Genomic DNA, 7,549 nt, shown 5'->3' with positions numbered 1-7,549 from the left:
GTGCTTCGCGCCCCGGCCGCCACGTGCCCCCTCCCATCTTATTAATATTAATGAGCTGCCTATGAAGCCACGCCCAATTTCCAGCCCCTCGCGCTGATTGGCCGCTCCTCCCGCCGCTCCTCCGCCGGCCCCGCCCCCTCCCCGGCCTCCCTCCGCGCCGCCGCCGCCGCAACCGAACTTGGCGGCCGCTCCAAGCCCCGCCCTCCTGCGGGCCCTCCCCCCGCGCGCCGCTCTCCGCGGGTTTCCATTGGCTGGCGGCGTTGTCCGTCAGGCGCGCGGGGCGGGGCCGGCGCCGCCCGCGGGCCAGCAGGGTGCGTTGCGCCGCGCGGTGTCTGAGGCGGCGGCTCCGCTCCGCGCCCGCCGCGCCCGCTCCCGCCGGTACCGGTGAGGAGCCGCCGGGAACGGGGCGGGACGGCCGGGGACAGCGCGGGGGGACGCCCGGCTGCTTCAGGCCGCGGCTTGGCCGAGCCTCCACCTCGGCGCGGCCCTGCCCGGGGCCCCTCTCCTCCCGGGGGGGGCGGCGGGGCTGGGCCGGGGAGGCTCGGGGGGCTCGGGGGGTCTGGGCGAGTAAAGGCGGGCGGCGGGACCGGGGAGGGCAGGGAGGCTCCGGGAAGGGTGTGGGGGGCCCGGGCAGGGCTGGACGGGGGGCTCAGGGCGGGCTGGGGGTGTTGGGGATCCCTGGGGATACGGAGGATCCCTGGGGGATGGGGAGGGGGCTCCGGGTACCGGGGGGCTCGGGGTGGGACGGGAGAACCCGCGCGGCAGCTCCGGGGGGAGGCTGAGGAAGCTTTGGGGGTCCTGGGGGGGTTTGGGGGTGCTGGAGCCTGGCACAGGGCGGGGGGGGGTTGGCATGAGAGGCTCGGAGGGACCCCCAGAGGGTCCCCATGGGGGGATTTTGGCACAAAGATCAGGGTGAGGAGATAACGTGGGGGGGTTTGGGGGTGCACTGAGGGGCCCTGGTGAATTTTTGGGAGGTTTTGGATGAAGGAATTGTGGTGAGGGGCATCTTCGGGTGGGCGAGGTGGCAAGGGACAGCGGCAATCCATGAGGGGCATGGCTCGGTGCCAGCTGCTTGCCAAGTTGGGTGATTTCGTGATGAACCAGCCCCAGGTTTTGGGGGTGAAAAAGGAGATTGGGGAGCTGGGCAATCGCATCATTGACTTGTTTGTTTCCCGCCGGCGAGTTGAGGGTGGCTTGGAGTGGTGGAGGATCGGGGAATTGTGTGGGTTACATAAAGGAGGGGTGGCTGCAGGATCTGGGTTTTGTGCTCTTGAGGTGTAGAGGAGGTAAGTGGGTGCCGCAGACAAAGGCAGAGAGAGAGAGAGAGAGAAAAATCTGTCTCCTGCTCCTCACTTCCACTTGGAGCTGTGCAATGGGAACCTTGAGGAGTTGGGGAAGTGCAGGGAAGCAGAGATTGGGGACAAACCTGAGCTTTGCCTTCATTCTGTTGCCTTAAACCAAACCCAAACAAGCTGGGCTGGAGCTGTGTCCGCCCTCAGACACCTCTGCTGCTGCTTGGGGGAAATTATTGTGGCTAAATTGGGATTTTTTTTTAGGGGAAAATTGGCGCCTTCCAGCTCTGTGAGCTTCTTGTGGATGTGTCCAAAGGGGATTTGGTGTGTGACAGAGCAGCTCCATTAATCCTGGCAAACTCGAGGCCTTTTAGGGGATTGCTTGGTTTTTCTTCAGGCCCTCCATCCCCAAGAGGTTCCACAGGGCTTTGTGTCCCTGCCGTGTGGGATGTCCACAGGCATCGAGGTTTCAGCTCTGTGATCATAAAGCAAATTTATGGGAGTTTGTGGCTCTGGAGCCACCATTTGTCCTGTTCTTTTTGGGGGGAAAAACCCCTAAAAAACAAAAATACCCAACAAATTAACGGGAATTTGTGGCTCTGGAGCCACCATTTATCCAATTCTTTCTGGAGGAAAAAACCCCTCTAAAATCAAAAATACCCCATAAAACAAATTCATGGGAATTGGTGATTCTGTAGCCACCATTTATCCTGTTCTTTTGGGGGGAAAATGGGAAAACCACCCCATAAAACAAATTTATGGGAATTTGTGACTGTGTGTAGCCACCATTTATCCCATTATTTTGGAGGGGGAAATGGGAAAAACACCCCCAAAAACTAAACCCCCCCATAAAACAGGTTCATGGGAATTTGTGATTCTGTAGCCACCATTTATCTCCTTCTCTTGTGGGGAAAAACACCCCAAAAACCCTCCATAAAACAAATTAATGGGATTTTGTGATTCTGTACCCACCATTTATCCCATTCTATTGGAGGGAAAAATACCCCTGAAAATACCCCATAAAACAAATTAATGGGAATTTATGACTCTGGAGCCACCATTTATCCAATTCTTTCTGGGGGGAAAAACACCCCTAAAATCAAAAATACCCCATAAAACAAATTAATGGGAATTGGTGATTCTGTAGCCACCATTTTTCCTGTTTTTTTGGGGGGGAAAATGGGAAAAATACCCCATAAAACAAATTTATGGGAATTTGTGACTGTGTGTAGCCACCATTTATCCCATTATTTTGGAGGGGGAAATGGGAAAAACACCCCCAAAAACTACAAACATCCCATAAAACAAATTAATGGGAATTGGTGATTCTGTACCCACCATTTATCTCATTCTATTGGAGGGAAAAATGGGAAAAATACCCCAAAAATACCCCATAAAACAAATTCATGGGAATTTATGACTCTGTACCCACCATTTATCCTGTTTTTTTGGGGAAAAACCCCTAAAATCAAAAATACCCCATAAAACAAATTAATGGGAATTAATGATTCTGTAGCCACCATTTTTTCCGTTCTTTCGGGGGGAAAAATGGGAAAAATACCCCTGAAAATACCCCATAAAACAAATTTGTGGGATTTTATAGCCACCATTTATCCAATTCTTTTGTGGGGGAAAAGTTGGAAAAACACCCCAAAAATAGCCCATAAAACAAATTAATGGGAATTTGTAACTTTGTACCTACCATTTATCCTGGTTTTTTTGGGAAAAACCCCTAAAAAACAAAAATACCCCATAAAACAAATAATTGGGATTTTGTGATTCTGTACCCACCATTTATCTCCTTCTCTTGTGGGGAAAAACACCCCAAAAACCCTCCATAAAACAAATTCATGGGAATTTATGACTCTGGAGCCACCATTTATCCTGTTTTTTTGGGGAAAAACCCCTAAAATCAAAAGTACCCCATAAAACAAATTAATGGGAATTAATGATTCTGTAGCCACCATTTTTTCCGTTCTTTCGGGGGGAAAAATGGGAAAAATACCCCTGAAAATACCCCATAAAACAAATTCATGGGAATTTATGACTCTGGAGCCACCATTTATCCAATTCTTTTTGGGGGAAAAACACCCCTAAAATCAAAAATACCCCATAAAACAAATTCATGGGAATTTGTGATTCTGTACCCACCATTTATCCCATTCTATTGGGGGGAAAAATGGGAAAAATACCCCAAAAATACCCCATAAAACAAATTAATGGGAATTTGTGACTGTGTGTAGCCACCATTTATCCCATTATTTTGGGGGGGAAAAATGAGAAAAACACCCCCAAAATCTAAAAACATCCCATCAAACAAACTCATGGGAATTTCTGATTCTGTACCCGTTGGGCTGACGAGGAACCCCAGTTCTCATCCCTGCCCTGGGCTCCAAGGAGCTGGACACTGGCCCTTGGAAAAAGCTGATTTTGGTGGAAATTTCCTGATTTTTGTGGCAGTTTCCTCACTGGGAATCATGCCTGTCCCTGTCCCATTAGAGCTGGACACTTTACCCCTTGGAAAAAGCTGATTTTGGTGGCAATTTCCTGATTTTGGTGGCACTTTCCTGATTTTTGGTTGCATTTTTCTGATTTTGGTGGCAGTTTCCTCATTGGGAATCATGCCTGTCCCTGTCCCATTAGAGCTGGACACTGTCCCTTGGAAAAAGCTGATTTTGGTGGCAATTTCTTGATTTTGGTGGCACTTTCTTCACTGGCAGGGAATTGTGGCTGTCCCTGTCCCATTAGAACTGAACTCTGTCTCTTGGAAAAAGTGATTTTGGTGGCAATTTCCTGATTTTGGTGGCAATTTCCTGATTTAATTTGGTGGCATTTTCCTGATTTTTGGTGGCATTTTCCTGATTTGATTTGATCACTGGGAGGGAATTGTGGCTGTCCCTGTCCCATTAGAACTGGACACTTTACCTCTTGGAAAAAGCTGATTTTGGTGGCAATTTCCTGATTTTGATTTGATGGCAGTTTCCTGATTTGGTGGCTGGTAGGGAATTGTGGCTGTCCCTGTCCTGTTAGAGCTGGACGCTCCATGCATTGGAAAAAGCTGATTTTGGTGGAAATTTCTTGATTTTTGTGGCAGTTTCCTGATTTGATTTGGTGGCAGTTTCCTCGCTGGTAGGGAATTGTGGCTTTCCCTCCCCTGTCCCTGCTGGACACTCTGTGCATTGGAAAAAGGTGATTTTTGTGGCAATTTCTTGGGTTTTGTGGCACTTTCCTGATTTTAGTGGTTGGCAGGGGATTGTTGCTGTCCCTGTCCCATTGGAACTGAACATTCTGCTCCTTGGAAAAAGTGATTTTGGTGGCAATTTCCTGATTTCATTTGGTGGCACTTTCCTGATTTGGTGGCACTTTCCTCACTGGAAGAGAATTGTGGCTGTCCCTGTCCCATTAGAACTGAACTCTCCCTTGGAAAAAGCTGATTTTTGTGGCAGTTTCCTGATTTTTGTGGCCCTTTCCTGATTTGATTTGGTGGCAGTTTCCTGACTCTGGAAGGGAGGAATTGTGACTGGGAGGGAATGGTGCCTGTCCCTGTCCCATTAGAACTGAACTCTGTCTCTTGGAAAAAGTGATTTTGGTGGAAATTTCTTGATTTTGGTGGCACTTTCCTGATTTGATTTGATGGCAGTTTCCTGATTTTGGTGACACTTTCCTGATTTGGTGGCTGGTAGGGAATTGTGACTGTCCCTGTCCCATTAGAACTGAACTCTGTCCCTTGGAAAAAGCTGATTTTGGTGTCACTTTGCTGATTTTTGGTGTCACTTTGCTGATTTTGGTGTCACTTTGCTGATTTTGGTGTCACTTTGCTGATTTTGGTGTCACTTTGCTGATTTTTGGTGTCACTTTGCTGATTTTGGTGTCACTTTCCCAATTTTTGGTGTCCCTTTGCTGATTTTGGTGTCCCTTTGCTGATTTTGGTGTCCCTTTGCTGATTTTGGTGTCACTTTGCTGATTTTGGTGTCACTTTCCCGATTTTTGGGCCATTTCCTCCCTGGGAGTGCCCCTGGCTGTCCCATCCATAGGGTGGGTGAAGCTCTTTGGGCCGGAGCTGCCGCTTTATAAAATCATTTCCAGCCCCAAATTGAGCTCAGGGTGGGATTGGGGTGCTCTGGTTGGGTTTGTGCCCCAGGGAAGCTCTGGAAGCTCCCAGAGGATTTGGGAGCAGCAGAGCCGGGAGAGCCCCGGAATTCCCAGCTGGGGTCGGGGTAAAGGGCTCGTGGGGAGCTTGGAGGTGGGATTGTTCAATATCCTGGAATTCCTGAAAATTCCAATTCCAATGTCCTGGAATTCCTGAAAATTCCGATTCCAATGTCCTGGAATTCCTGAAAATCTCTAATTCCAATGTCCTGGAATTCCTGAAACCTCTGATTCCAATGTCCTGGAATTCCTGAAAATCTCTAATTCAATATCCTGGAATTCCTTAAACCTCTGATTCCAATATCCTGGAATTCTTAAAATTTGAAAATCTCTGATTCCAATATCCTGGAATTCCTGAAAATCTCTAATTTCAATATCCTGGAATTCTTAAAGTGCTGAAAACTTCTGATTCCAATATCCTGGAATTCCTAAATTTTGGAAATCTCTAATTCCAATTTTCTGGAATTCTTAGAGTGGTGGAAACCTCTGATTCCAATATCCTGAAATTCTTGAAGTGGTGAAAGCCTCTAATAGCTCCAATATCCTGGAATTCCTAAATTTTGGAAACCTCTAAGAATTCCTGAAGTGGTGGAAATCTCTGATTCCAATTTCCTGGAATTCCTAAAACCTTTAATTCCAATATCCTGGAATTCCTGAAACCTCTGATTCAATATCCTGGAATTCCTGAAGTGGTGAAAACTTTTAATTCCAATATCCTGGAATTCCTAAATTGTGGAAACCTCTAAGAATTCCTGAAGTGGTGGAAATCTCTGATTCCAATATCCTGGAATTCCTGAATTGTGGAAACTTCCAATTCCAATATCCTGGAGTTCCTGAAGTGATGAAAACCTTTAATTCCAATATCCTGGAATTCCTAAATTTTGGAAATCTCTAATTCCAATATCCTGAAATTCTTTAAGTGCTGAAAACCTCTGATTCCAATATCCTGGAATCCCTAAATTATGGAAACCTCTAAGAATTCCTGAAGTGGTGGAAATCTCTGATTGCAATATTCTGGAATTCCTGAATTGTGGAAACCTGATAAGAATTCCTGAAGTGGTGAAAACCTTTAATTCCAATATCCCGGAATTCCTGAAACCTCTTAATTCCAAAATCCTGGAATTCCTGAGTTGTGGAAACCTGCAATTCCAGTATCCTGGAATCCCTGAAACCTCTAATTCCAATATCCTGAAATTCCCGAGGTGGTGGAAACTTTTAATTCCAATATCCCGGAATTCCTAAAATTTTGGAGACCTCTGATTCCAAAATCCTGGAATTCCTGAATTGTGGAAACCTCTAAGAATTCCTGAAGTAGTGAAAACCTTTAATTCCAATATCCTGGAATTCCTAAATTTTGGAAATCTCTAATTCCAATTTTCTGGAATTCTTAGAGTGGTGAAAACCTCTGATTCCAATTTCCTGGAATTCCTGAAACCTTTAATTCCAATGTCCTGGAATTCCTGAAAACTCCAATTCCAATAGCCTGGAATTCCTGAATTGTGGAAACCTCTAAGAATTCCTGAAGTGGTGGAAATCTCTGATTCCAATATCCTGAAATTTCCAAGGTGGTGGAAACCTCTGATTCCAATATCCTGGAATTCCTAAATTGTGGAAATCTCTAATTCCAATATCCTGGAATTCCTGAAGGGTTGGAAACCTCCAAGAATTCCTGAAGTGGTGGAAATCTCTGATTCCAATATCCTGGAATTCCTAAAATTTTGGAGACCTCTGATTCCAATATCCTGGAATCCCTGAAACCTCTGATTCCAAAATCCTGGAATTCCTGAGGTGGTGAAAACCTTTAATTCCAATATCCTGGAATTCCTAAATTGTGGAAACTTCCAATTCCAATATCTTGGAATTCTTAAAGTGCTGAAAACCTCTGATTCCAATATCCTGGAATTCCTGAAAACTCTTAATTCCAATATCCTGGAATTCCTAAATTGTGGAAACCTCTGATTCCAATATCCTGAAATTCCTGAAACCTCTTAATTCCAATGTCCTGGAATTCCTAAAATTTTGGAGACCTCTGATTCCAAAATCCTGGAATTCCTGAAACCTTTAATTCCAATATCCTGGAATTCCTGAATTGTGGAAACATTTAATTC

The 7,549-nt window shown here is 46.3% G+C and overlaps 1 long non-coding RNA gene across 1 annotated transcript in view; it reads left to right on the top strand.

Annotated features, from left to right (window-relative positions):
* Positions 1-264: 264 nt before the first annotated feature.
* Positions 265-7,549, top strand: part of LOC141727706 (uncharacterized) — a 28,956-nt gene continuing 21,671 nt past the window's right edge. The window contains exon 1 of the long non-coding RNA XR_012578660.1: positions 265-384. This is a non-coding gene — a long non-coding RNA (uncharacterized LOC141727706). The remainder of the gene's footprint in view (positions 385-7,549) is intronic.

Source organism: Zonotrichia albicollis, unplaced genomic scaffold, assembly GCF_047830755.1.
Source record: "Zonotrichia albicollis isolate bZonAlb1 unplaced genomic scaffold, bZonAlb1.hap1 Scaffold_208, whole genome shotgun sequence".
In the NCBI taxonomy this organism is placed as follows: domain Eukaryota; kingdom Metazoa; phylum Chordata; class Aves; order Passeriformes; family Passerellidae; genus Zonotrichia; species Zonotrichia albicollis.
Note: the sequence above shows the minus strand (reverse complement) of the source record. Positions and strands in the feature narration are given on the sequence as shown.